Source organism: Etheostoma cragini, chromosome 5 (genome assembly GCF_013103735.1).
Source record: "Etheostoma cragini isolate CJK2018 chromosome 5, CSU_Ecrag_1.0, whole genome shotgun sequence".
In the NCBI taxonomy this organism is placed as follows: domain Eukaryota; kingdom Metazoa; phylum Chordata; class Actinopteri; order Perciformes; family Percidae; genus Etheostoma; species Etheostoma cragini.
The window spans coordinates 15,040,299-15,054,296 of NC_048411.1; the positions used below are offsets into that span (position 1 = coordinate 15,040,299).

At 42.3% G+C, this 13,998-nt stretch overlaps 1 protein-coding gene across 6 annotated transcripts in view; it reads right to left on the reverse strand.

Annotated features, from left to right (window-relative positions):
- rhobtb4 (Rho related BTB domain containing 4) overlaps window positions 1–7,413 on the reverse strand; it is a 45,160-nt gene extending 37,747 nt beyond the window's left edge. The window contains exons 1-2 of one of the 6 annotated variants that reach the window (XM_034872518.1): window positions 7,214–7,413; window positions 6,352–6,462 (exon numbers count right to left, since the gene is read on the reverse strand). The gene's annotated coding sequence lies outside the window, so the exon portion shown is untranslated. Of the gene's footprint in view, window positions 1–6,333; window positions 6,481–6,536; window positions 6,852–7,213 lie in introns of those variants that run through there. The other 5 variants (XM_034872515.1, XM_034872519.1, XM_034872516.1 and 2 more) reach the window with 5 other exon arrangements.
- Between the last annotated feature and the right edge of the window lie 6,585 nt (window positions 7,414–13,998).

Sequence of the window (13,998 nt, forward strand, 5' to 3'; positions counted from 1 at the left end):
TGCAAACACATGCACACACACCGGATACACTATGCACAGTAGGCATCCTGAAATAGTGTGATGGAAAAATCTATACTTGTGTCCAGTTATTTCTGCACTGCTGCGCCGTGTCCTGGTGATACAACTGGCATACAATAGTCACCTCACACTGTGACCACATGTCATACATTTGCCAAGCTGCAGTGCCACCACACAGGCTTTAATCATTGGAATAAGGGCAAGGGGCAACAGAGTGGAAGCTCTTTTGGATGGTGCACCACTGTTGAGCCCAGTTAATCCAAACCACTTGTGAACAGAGGTCAGTGAGACCAGAGAACTGTTCAGATGAAACACACTGAGATACTCTGGAAATATGTACACAAAATGTAACCTTTACTTATCTACAATTGTTCATGGCTTTTAACCACTTAGTTTAAATAAACAGTATGCCCCTATTGTATTATTGATCATCGCGGCGAGGGAGAAGTATAAAGCAATTAAACAGAAAACTATAACAGCCATAATGGAGCATAGGAACACTCAGGAAGTCAATATGCCTGCATAACATGACCTCTGTTGAGAAATGCATCGGTATTAAGTAGCACATGATATTAAATAGGAATGATTTGATTAAATATTTATGCTGAAATGAGATGTATTCTAGTGAGAGACAGACAGCGACAGAGAGAGAGAGAGAGACAAAGAGGGAGATTATTTTATTGCCAGTCTGTATGACATTTGAAAATGGTCCTTAGATGACTATGACTAATTTACAAAGTGATATAGTATATAGATTGGTCTATATACGCGCTATAACTCACAACACAATATAACCAGGTTTCAGTGTGTTGCCATTGAATTGTACTGATTTACAGTTAGAAATATGGTTGGTTGACAAATAATCATCTTACTCTAATTTCCATTGTACATTTATTGAAAAACAAAAACCAAAAATGACTTTCACACTTTATGAACATTTTGCTTATATTTGTTTTGATTACTGTATGGCAAAAGCTCCTGGAGTATGCAATGGCTAAAAAATGTCTGATCTGAACCCGGCTAACCAAACCACATATACAGGCGACGGGTGTGGTCAATTTCAGTAACAAACCACAGAGACTGGAGTCAGACAAACACTGACTGGGATGTCAACAGAGCTCTCATCTTCAAATCTAGCAAATCTGGTGTGTGTGTGTGTGTGTGTGTGTGTAAAAATTGGGCAACCCTCAATAAAATGCATGTGTTATGAGCGCAAAGACAACAACGCAAATGTATAAAAATAGACAGAGAAACACCTTAACCTTAAAAAAACTATGGATTCAAATCTTGTGGGTCAGGGAGGGCCCTTGCCAACACTGAAACTGGTCTGACCCTGATTAGCAGGAATGGCACCCTTGGAACGTTTGAACGTTTTTCTTGAATTTGTTTTGATTACTGTAAGGTAACAGCTCCTGGAGTATGCAATGGGTAAAAAAATGTCTGAGCTGAAACCGGCTAACCAAACCACATATACAGGCGACGGGTGTGGTCAATTTCAGTAACAAACCACAGAGACTGGAGTCAGACAAACACTGACTGGGATGACAACAGAGCTGTCATCTGTCAACTTAAAATCTAGCAAATCTGGTGTGTGTATGTGTGTGTGTGTGTGTGTGTGTGTGTGTGTGTGTGTGTGCGTGTGTGTGTGTGTGTGTGTGTGTGTGTGTGTGTGTGTGTGCGTGTGCGTGTGCGTAAAAATCGGGCAACCCTAAATCAAATACATGTGACATGAGCACAAAGACAACAATGCAAATGTGTAAAAATAGACAGAGAAAAACCTTAACCTTAAAACAACTATGGATTAAAATCCTGTGGTTTAATGAGTGCCCTTGCCAACACTGAAACTGGTCTGACCCTGATTAGCAGGAATGGCACCATTGGGTTTCTCACACTACAGATTAGTTAAAAGCCTGCAGCTATTACTAGAGAAGAGACATGGCAGTAAACAGGCAGAGAGCATACGCATGTGTCAGTGTGTTTATGTCTATATGGTGTTTACAAATGTGAGTTCAAGTTCATCTCTGAGTCATTGTGTCTGTATATGTATGTCTGTATGTATGATTTTGGGTGTGTTGCGAGATTTTTGAATGCATTCCTGTGATGCTGTTAGGTTAGTGTGTGAGGAAGGCAGAGTGGGGAGCGGTGCAAGAGGAAAATGTATTATGAGAGCACTAAGAGAAATGAGATGCTTTCTGGGTACAATCAAAGCAACTACCTGCTTAAACACAGCAACACACATTGTCACAGAAATCCTAAAGAAACCAGGTAACCACTGTTGTTCATCACATCTGTAATTGTCCCAACACCAACAAGTAGTGCTAAACTGACATGAGGACAAATGTATATGTGACTTTAAGCATGTTGTGGCATCTCTGAGAACTGTCACTGATGGACAAGCAATAAAATGGAACTGTGAACAAACTCCTGTTCCATCACCCAAACACAGCCAGCAAATAATTTTGCCAAGGGCGCTAACTTTGGTTTGTTAATTCTTAATTAATGAAAGCCACAGCCCTTGAATAGTGTGTGTAATGGGATGTGAGTTATGACAGGAAGGCAGGTGGATAGACCGGCAGACAAGATGTGAAAACAAACAGGAAGATAGAGAGACCTTTGGAGCCGATTTACCCAAGTGGATCGGCTTTCCGCCACAAACGAGAGGAGCAGATGCTAAAGAAAGAGAGACATCCAGGGATCAAATTGCATACAGAGATGCCCACATACAAAAATAGTCATGCATAATGACGCAGATGCACAGGAAGATATATATGTTGCAGTGATGCGAACCGTCCTGATACACGGAAGTACACACACACATTAACATGAACAGAAATAGAAAGGAGGGACAGCCAAGCAACCAATCTGTGCCTATTTGTGTCTGTGGCATAACATTCTGTCTCTTTCTGAACACACATGCGATTACTCAAACATGTTTTCATTAAGGTGCCTCGTTCCTTATCAGCTGGAATGCTACCTGACCCTGACCTTGACCCTGACCCTGACTTCTCTCAGGCCTGTCATTTTGAAGCCACAAAAGGTCGAAAATGTGAGCAGGCCGAGTTTCCTGCAGGTGATGGTGGACAGAAAATAACACTATGATGTAACCACTAAAGTTGACTTTTTGAGGTTGATTTAAGGAACTATTATGACGTACAAAATGAAATTGTCTGATTCTGTTCATCATTTACATTCTGAAAGCGCTGACCAAAAATGAAGTTTTGTAAAAACTTTCAGCCCAGAATTTTCCCCCCCATATGCAGCCATTCTGTATCTCCAGCCACAACCGCCTGTCAATCCCTGGCATCAGCCCAGCCCAGAGTTGTCTGAGAGGCCACGAATGGTCGAAGACTACCGTGCTGAAATGAACTGGCTCTCTTATCTCCTCTTGCCCTCTTGGTCCGACCCTGGGCTGTCCTGTCCTCGCTGGCAACACGACACCTTCTTATCCAAGTCTCTCACCACCCACAAACAGACCATTCCCTCACACATGAGATGTCTGGACTTTTAAAGGTGTGTTTTAAATGCATGTTATTTGAAATTATGTTACTGTAATATTTCTGCAATTGCTTAATGGACCAAAGTAATGATGGCATTTGTTTGTTCACTGCAACTCAGACCAGCTGCAGAGGACTATAAAACTAATCACACTCACTCTTGCAATCTTGCAATCCATACAGTAAAAGTAGATGTTAGTGAAACAGGGCAGCAGATGATCACATAAGAGGAAGTTAAGACAGATGTTCCAAGGATTGTTACATGTAGAATTGGTTGTGAAAGACTTGAGTTTTCTTTTTTGCTCCGAGAAGCTAAGAAAGTGCTTTCTTTAGGAAGGAGGAACGGTAACTGTTTCTATTTATTATTATTTTTCTTCTATTTAAATCCTTTTATCACAATTTTCATTTCTATTTAAACTTGCGGGTGGGAGATGTGAGGTTTTAGCATGTTTACAGTCAGTCTAGCGCCTGACATACTCTCACTCTCTCTCTCTCTATCTCACTCACTTGCTCTCTTTCTCACTCCCTCAGCCTGCTCTGCTCTAGTTTTCCCTCAGCCAAAACCCCTTCGTGTCCCTCTTCCTCAGGATCTGCACTCCTTTATCCTCCATTCTACTCTCCACAGTTCACTTTCTCTCTTATTCATTTCCAAACAATCTCCTTCTCTTCTCTTCTCTTCTCTTCTCTTCTCTTCTCTTCTCTTCTCTTCTCTTCTCTTCTCTTCTCTTCTCTTCTCTTCTCTTCTCTTCTCTTCTCTTCTCTTCTCTTCTTTTCTCTGTTACCATCACACAAGGCCTATGTTCCTTAACTTTTTTATTGCTATCTTGCTCTGCTTTCTGCTCTTGCATACACATTCTTTGCTCACTGACACCCTGTTTAAAAACACAACCAAAGAGGCAGCCAACAAGAGAGAAACAAACTGCACAGTTGCCATCGCCAACACAATCACTTGGTCCCCCCTCTCCCAGCCCTCTCTCTCTCTCTCTCTCTCTCTCTCTCTCTCTCTCTCTCGCTCTCTCTCTCTTTCTCTCCAAACAAAACATACTTAAGAGGACAAACATCATGTGATGCTGGTAAGAGAAGAAGACACTGTTGTACGGTGACTGTGAGTCTGTGTTCGTTTTTTTTTTTCTTCTTCTTTTATATGTGTGATTACCTGTGTGGACGTCCAAAAATGTGCATTTGAGTTTTCTAATTAAAATGATCATTTTAATGATCACAACTTCACATCCTTGCTTACACATGCATGCACATACAAACAATACAAACCTTCTCGAGCACACATCTCACAGCCTCCAGGGCTCGAAGCAGACTCTGAATGTGTATCTTTCTGTGTGTCAGCAGGTGTGTCCATGTGACTGAATGTGTGTACGCGATATTGCTAAACTCACACAAAGACACAGCTTCTTCTATGACTCCCAGCTGTGTGGACTTGGCCCGCTGGATGGCCGTCAAGTAGCCAGGAATGTTTGGTGTGCAATTCTGCTGGAAAGCCCCAGTTACCCACCCACACACACACACACACAGACACACACACACACACACACACACACACACACACACACACACAGCCCCCTCTGGAGACAACCCTATTCCTTTGAGCTGGGGCAGACAGAGGAACAGGCCTCACCCCAAAGGAAGAATGGTTCAAATTCCACAGCTGATAGAAAAACACAGAAGAGTGGGACAGAGCGGAGGAACTGATGTCAACTCTTTCAGACCATCCCCTCACACCCACCATCTGTTCTGTGCTTACACTGTCAGAAAAATGAAGAGGAAGGAAGGAACAAAAAAAACAACTCTTGTGGGCATTGCTGTTGGAGCAGATGAATGGATGCTGTTTGAGCCATAGTCAGAGATTCCAAGTGTCCTCCCATGCTTTGGCCTTTCTGTTCTTTGGCTTACAGTAGCCACTGGTTGGCTCTGTGGAGCCTGAGTGACTGCACTCCTCAGCTATGCCTTCAATCTGGACTCACTCATCCAGGCCGCAGGTGGTGGAGATATCTGATTCTGGATCCAAGCCAAGCACACTAAACTTTTGCAAAGCACAGACTAACTCACTGATTGATTACTGTATCGCAAAAGAGAACCTGATTATAGTAGTGTAAAGCAGACCTGGGCTTAGCTAACCTTATATTAAATATCCCCACAGGGAAATACACTGAGTGTGAGGTACTTACAGTGAAATGGTATTACGATTGTGGCAATTATTGTATTTTGGCATCGTTGTTCTAAAAAAAAACATTATAATATTGACTGTACTGTGTATTATCACGTCCTGTGCGTCCATGTGTATTGGCTTATTCTAAAACATATTTATACCTAGGCCACCATCATTCCTCACTGTAAAATTGTGTGATGTGTTTGGAACATCATTTTGTGAGTAGGCCATTTTAAACTCAACATCTCTGTTGGCTACTTTAAAAAGAATTAAGAACAAAAGCAGATGACATAACGTTGACTTGTCATAAAAGAAACTGCCCCTTTAGTTTGAAAGCCACATGTGCAGAATTTTGCCTTGGGTTGACTTAAAGTGACACACCCTAAATGAGTTTATACACTTTCGTTTGTATCATGGTCTAAACCAACAATCATGGTCGTTCCTCCCAAACATGTTAACAAATTTTGTCGGAAGTTTAAAAAAGCAGGCAAGTTCAACCTGAGGTTGGTCCATAGGTGCAAAAAACTGTGAACAACCCAAACTATCTGTACAGTTATGCAATCGGTAGCTTATCTATCCACATGTGGTCTGCACTGTAGACCATTTTGTTGCGAGCATATACAAGTTAAAACACAGGGCAATGATCGCCGTGTCTCCTACCTTCAGAAAGACATTCACTTCTGGAATCAGTTCAGGTGTCTTTCCCCTCGACGTCCACTTTCAGTTCACGCCTCTCCGCTGCGCTTTTCCTTTCAGTTTATTCTGGGCAGCGCTCGTCTCTTGCTTCTCCTGCAAGGCACAAGCACACTAGGCATCATTTCAGAGCATTCATCTCTGGGTGACAACATCTAATCATAACTCACATGTTCTAACACTTGCTCCGTCCCAGCCTGGACTTGTCTGAACGTCGTCAAATTATCGGCTTTGCTTCTTAAACGCGTGTGTTGGTTGGAGATCTGACAGAACTGACAGAAGAAAAAGACTCCCGACTGATGCAACCGAGAGACGCCAAGAGGAATGTAATTAGGCTACATGAAGACTGCTGCATGTTGCAAAAAAAAAAAGAAGCATGCTCTTGTTTGCGGGCCCCCGCTATTGTGCTGTGCGATCTGTCTGGGCTGTTGTCCGCCTGTGGTCCTGATGCGAGCTTTTTCCACGTCCCTTTGTGTCTGTCACACCTACAAGGAGGGAGCACATGGAGGAGGGAGCCCATGCCACGACTTTCTTTTGTCTGCCTGTTTGCTTTTACACACCAGGGCTTGCTCCTTATGACTAGATGAGTCTTTATTTCTTCAATAATGATTCGACTCTGACCTTACAGATGCACTAGTGATTTTCCCACGATTTGCTATCAGCTCGCATGCATTGCATCCTTATCGCATCTGTTTGATCTAATTTATAATGATATCTGTTTTTTAGGCTACTATTATTATTACTTCTAATGTGTAAAAAAAATAAATAACACATCCTAAAATAAAAGTCAGTTTGCCGTTAATTCTGTCGCACCCATGTTTTTATCCTACAGTCCCCTGTATCTCACCAAATGTCTCGCCCGAAGTTTAATCCTCGCTGGGGAGTGGGCTGACGCTGCTGTCTCTTTCTCCCTCTCTCTTTCTCTCTCTATCTCTCTCTCTCTCCTCTCCTCCTCTTTCCTTCTCCCGTTGTCTCTCCCAAGCCGTGGCAGAGCCCAGTTATGTTTCACTTCAGACCAGCCTTTAGCCGCACGCCAGCGCCAGCGCCAATCAACGAGCGCAGTGACGACAGCCTCAATGCCACACCCATCCATTCATAAAGTAGCCATAGTGCCAGCCTCCAGGCCAGGAGTTAATAGAAGAGCCATCATAGGGGCATACAAAATGGTTATGATATTATTTTGGGACTCGTGTCACACATCCCTCCTATTATGTGTGCGTCTCATATTCTATAGAAATTGCAGAGTAGGCTACATTTATAGCACTTTATGACTCATGCCATCTTAAAAAGTAATTTTTCAGAAGAATATAAAAAATGATGTGTTTTTGATTAGAAGTGGCAGCTTCCTGCTACAGTTTTTGCTACTCAATGTGGACCTTCATTATAGGCGTTATGCAATAATGTAGCATGATTATTTGGCTAAATTGCATTGTATTACTCGTCCTGTGTACATTTCCAACTTTTAAATTAAAGCTTGAAAACAATTAATTGATTAGTGATGGAACATTTTGATGATCAATCCATTAAAAATGCCAAATATTCATTGTTTTCACTGTCTTAAATGTGAACATTCCCTTTTTTCTTAGTCTTTTATAATGGTAAATTATAAATTTTTAAGTTTTGGACATTTGGTTGGACTAAACAAGACATTTGAAGACATCCCCTTTGGCTCAAGGCTTTGGGAAACTGTGATAGCCGTCTGACATTTTGATTGAGCAAATAATGAATCAATTAATCAAAAAAGTATTTGTAGGATTACTCAACAATAATTGTTAGCAGCTGCCTCATCCACATGACAATGTGACACTTAATATACTGTAATGTCACATATACAGTATGTGTGCATATAGTGTGAATTGTAGAGAAAGATTAGGATGTTGCTCAAGAGCACTTCAGATGGGCTGGTGCTCAGCGCCTCTATAGCTTGAAAGCAGGTCCTCCTTCGGTCGGACACACTGCTGACTTCATCATGTCCACTTGCCGAACCGGCGTGTTTGTACAAGGTTGCACAACAGCATTTCTACACCTTTTTTAATCCTTACAACTACTCACTCATCTCATTTTGAATCCATTTGGGAGTAGAAAAAACGCTGTTGTATAGTACAGTAGGTCACCACCCTTCTCAGGGAGTATGCTGCCCACAGCCATTGTTTAGTACAGAAACTGTGGTGCACCCGTACAGGGGCGTGGCACAAAATTCTGGGCCCTATAGAAAGGCATTCTCTTTGGGCCCCTCCCTGCATTCAAAGCTATTTATTCTATCATATTTTGCACCCTTCTCACACGAGGGCCCTGGGTACTCAGTCCCACTTCTAACCCCTAGTCTGAAACCTCCGTACCAGTACAACTAGAAACACGTGTCCTGACTATTATTCATTATTCAGTTTATTTCCCCAGCTTGTGCTCAGTCTAATCATTACACAGACATGTTATAAATTAAAGGAAGATTAATTGTTTTAAACACATTCTTGGCTCTTCTGACACCGATTCCCAGGAGATGGCCAGTAAAACCACCGCATCTCCTCTGGAACAGTGTCCTCACTTGCCTCCTGAGAACAGTACACAACCTCGGTATGGGTTCCTTTGGGTCCCTTTGAATCAAGGCCGGCGATTGCAGCAGGCAATTTAGGTGATGGTCTAAGGCATCAAATGTGTTGGGGGTGCTGTGTCAGCCTTAGGTCTACTTCCCGTGAATAACAAAATTAGAATAACAAAATAAGAATGACAAGCGAAATGAAACATGTTTATTAAACATGATCATCCTAGGGTGCCCCCTCAACCACACGTTTACTTGTCAACCTGATTATTAGATTGAATTGATGATTATTTTCGATCATTTCCTAATTGGGGGAACACTTCAAACTAATGATTTAGTTTGAAGTTCCCGTGATGTGACCTTGCCAGTCTTTGGGTCAGACCTGTGCGTGTCCACTCTCTGTGTAAAAACAGAGACGAGCAGGGCTCAGACCACGGAGCTGCTGCAGCGTGCCTTTCGTGGTCTGTGCAGCTTCAGGTTTGCAATGGACGCGCTCTGCTGTGGGCATGCTGCAGCAGATGTGTCCCTGTTCCTGCTGTAGTTTTGGGGTTTCCCCCTCCGGTGTAGAGCAGCGTACAGCCACTTCCTAAATAAGCTGTCTTATTCCGAGACCAGCGTCTCAAACGGGGCTCTGAGTCTGTCAGGAGGTCTGAGATCAACCGTATCAGCAGAGCAGTCACGTAATACACAGCAGACTATGGTGCATTTGATTTTCTGAAATATTGTGACGCTATTCTTGTAATAGCCTATTTCATCATTACTTTATTTCCCCCAAAATATCACAACTCCTCCAAATTTCAGAGAACACGGATGAGATATATTTTGAATGTGCACAAAGTTTTGAACATGAGCAGAAATCTTGCTGAAACACATCTGGAATATTACAGTCCAGGGGTTCAAATATCATTCAGATAAATAATTTTCATATGCACATCTAAGGAGGTAAATCACCAACAAAAGATGCAAAAGAAGTAAATGATGCTAGGCTAGGTGTGCTGACTCAGATATAATTAGAAAAGTTAATCTACAGGAGAATAAATAGATGAAAACAATACAGAAAGCCTGAGACCCTCACTGCAATATTTTCCATTATGTTTTTATATTTGGATTCTAATCTATGTTTCCCTTTGTATGAATAAATTCCCAGCAAAAATTGATTCAGAAAAAGGTTCTAAAAAAACAGATGCATAAAAAACCACCAGAATGTAGGAAATTAAGTATTTAATGCTCAAAAGTTTCAGCGGGTGGACCCCCAGCCCAAAAGTCACCATGCACACAAATCTGGAAACAAAACACTACTTGCTGACATGCAAGCTAGAAACTAAAATTAACATACATTGCAACTCTATTGCTGACACAGCGCTGTGGAGATCTGGCAATGCAGGACTAGGTGGAGACTAGGTCAACCAAAAGCGCTAGAACCGGCCCTGCTTTGATTGGAGCGACTTCTGCAGTCTTCACGTTCAAACAACAGCCAGACAGCTTGTGTGAAGCTGATAGACTCTTTTGGTGTTTTTAAAGTTTTGCTGAACTCAGTTATAGAGATCTAATTAAATTACAAAGTATTCATTTTCCATTTAGAAACAAGCAGGGACAGGACGCAATGTACAAAATGACACAACGAGAAAAAATCAGCACTATGATTCAGGCCTCAGTGTCGACCTTTTTATTTGAGCTGTCAGAAAAGCATTTTCAAAAAAAAAGAAGAAAAAAATGAATGCAGTTCTCTGTGTCTGCATGTACTCTGTCTTGAACTTGGCAAAAACATAAATGTCAGGCTGGGGCTGTGAGAGGCCTCCTGTGTCTCAGAGTCTCTGCTCAGCCAAGCATCTGAAATTGCCATTGTCTTGTGAAGGGAATGAAGCGACCTGCCCAGGCTTGCTCTGATCTCAGCATGCATGCAAGTCCTAGGCAACCATCCTCAGGCTGTAGGCAGCAGGCATGGAGGAGTCATCCCACATACACGGCAGGGTAGACGGGTGGGGAGACATCCTGCTTTAGCCATGAAATGGATACCGTTAGAATGAATTACTACTGTGAATGCTAAAAAAAAAATATGCCTAATTTCAATTCTACAAACTTTGTTTACTGTGTTCTGCTGACATTGGGTATGATACACTGATGGGCATGTGACTGGATGTATTCAGTCTGGTCAATTCTCTGCTCTCATTAGGTCCTTTGTCCCCTCTCTTCTTCCTGCAACACACAGGTGTAATGAACCTTTATCTCATAGTGTCTTGTACAGCACTTTTCCACTGCCAGTGGCCTCTGCGATAGCACTATTGATGCAGCCACATGGGCACAATAGGGGCATAATGGGGGCGTCCACACGGTTCACTCCTCTCTCTGTCAGTTTCTCTCCTGAGAGGGCAAACTGCTGATCCCAGGGGAGTGAAAGGCCTGAGTTGGCTGAATTTCTACAAACAAACACAGCACACAGCACAGACTCACACATACAAATACACATACAAGCAAATCCACACAAATGTGATCTTTGTCCCCGCTCAGATCAATTTCACTCAGCAACTCTGTACCTCCCCTGTGGCATGTTAGGAGTCACAATGGCCTTCGACACCAGCCATCAAACTTTGGGCGCTGACTGACCACAATGGGCCTCTCTTCACCTCAGAGCCTCTGCTATTCTTCTGTCTGATCTCTCAGACAAAGCAGTGTCACAGAAGTATCAATTGAGCTTGAACAATCGCTCACAAAGGGGAACTGACTTGGTGTTTCCAGCCCTCTTGCCAAATGTACCACATTTGTGTGGTGTGAAGGTAATAGGGAAACAAATTCAGCCATGCTCACAAAGATGATTTACAACTTCACTTTGTGGCATGGTTGTTGATTTGTTGAACAATTATTTCATGAGATTTTCCTGTTGATTTGAGCCACAGTCTCAAGAGAAAATGGAGATGCTTTAAATCCAATTTCTTTTAATTACAAAATTATTTAAATACTTGTCCATGTCAGAAGATTCCAGGGCATTTCAACAGAGACTTAGTGTGTAATTTTGAGTGAGTGTAGCATTATTTTTGCCATCTGGTAGAAGAACAGTTCTTAATACTTTTTTTCGTACATTGAAACTCTGCTTTGATGGGAGGAGGGGCGTTAAAATTGAATTTGCTATCCACATATTAGATTTTTATATTTACACACAATTAATCTTAAACTGATTTAATTTGATTCAAAATGTGATTCTGAAGACAAAAGACAAGAACATGTAGAAGACAGATGCTATGTATGTTAATTATATTTAAATACACATCCTAGAACAAAACAAGAAATAGGACTAAAATGAAGCAGTACTGACTTTGAGTCAGACACAGAGAAAGCACAACCATCTCTTACCCTGGTGTTCTGCTTAGTTAGGAAGTGGTGGGTCATTAGTGTCCCAAATAATTATCAACTACAGGTCACTAATCTGTTATTCCAGGAACTGGCAGTTTAGGAAAAAAAAACTCCCCTTAAACTCCACAACATCCTCCTTACCTACTGTAATACTTCCTAGATTGGTGCTAGGCATTTTCAGGGTTGTTCTGCGACAACATCATTTACCACATGCACCATGATTTTATGCTGTCTAAAATTTCAATATGTTGTGTGTTTTCATACGCTACTTTTTTGCATCTGACTTGGATCTTGCACCCAAATAATGCTTAACTTAAACCCTGAACCATTGGGCCTTTAACAAATGCTGTTTAACCCCACATGACCCTACCAGTTTTTATGTGGATTACTTGTCCTATTTGTGGGTATGTTGTCCATATTTGGAGTTCTCGAAACTTGAATGTACATATGCACAAAGTGTGCATATGTACATTCAAGTTTAGAGAACTCCAAAAACACGGATTTGTGCAACTATTTGTGGTGACTAAGGGGCCAGATGTCACTTTGTCATTGTGGACAGAGATCAGAGAAAATATGACACAACCCTTGCTATGAGTTCATCCCTTAATCTCCATCCAATCTCAACCCATTCACCTCCTTAAAGGGGTGCTATCCAATCCTGGGCCGGCACCCACTAAGTTTTGGGCACCTGGCCTCCTTGGGCCACACTCTGGGCTGTTTGCGTCTGTTCCGAGTGTCACTTATAGGTGCTATGAATAGACACCGGCGTATGCTCGGTGCTGTCAGCTGGGCATTGGCACGTGTGGCTCATGTCAGCACGGCCGCAATGCAATGCTCCCAACTGGCGTCATTGCACCGACAGCACATTTAGGTTACCATGGAAACAGGGACGAGCACAGCTCCCTCTGCCCCGACATCCATTGGTTGTGTTTTTCAGACAAACTCTGATGTCTTTCTCTATCTCGCTATTTCTACGTCTATCTTTTCCCATCCTACTCCCTTTCCTTCTTTCTGTTGTTCTTTCTTTCCTTCCTTATTTCTTTTTGTTTCTCTGTCTCTTGTTTATGTGACTATGACGCTCAGCAGGGAACGGGAGGTTTGAGATTCTATCCAGAGGGCTTTGTATTTATGAGCTGTTAAAGTTGTTGTTCTCATTCCAGGAGCACACCCATGAACTGCAGATGTGCACGGTGTGGTCATTCAAGTCTCTTTTGGATTCTGTGTGTGCGTGTGTGGGTGTGCGTGTTTGTGCATGTGTTTGTGTGTGTGTCATGATATCCCCACCGGTGTACAAGAGGTCTATCAAATCTCTCTTCTCCTCTGACTTTCTCTCATAAGCAAATTTCTCTCTATCTCTCTCTCTTTCTCTCTCTCTCTCTCTCTCTCTCTCTCTCTCTCTCTTCTTCTCCCTCCATCCACACAGGCATGTGGTGTTAGAGTGACTGGCCATAATGGAAGGGTGGAACAATGGATCACTGCGTTTTTCACGGAGGTCGGACAGCTTTCTCAGGACAAATGAGCAGATTGCAGTGTTTGTACTTCTGCTCCATTTACCACACATCATTGACTGTGTCCTGGCTGGAAGGCAGGCGGCCAGATGGGTGGAGGGGACAGGTACTAAGTTAATAAAACAAAACTAAAAGACAAGATTTACTCAAAAGCCGCATCCTTCACCCAGTATTGTAGTTTTGAAGATTTTTTGATCTCCTGCAGAGTGTGTGTTTGACACAGATCCCTGCTTTTAGAGT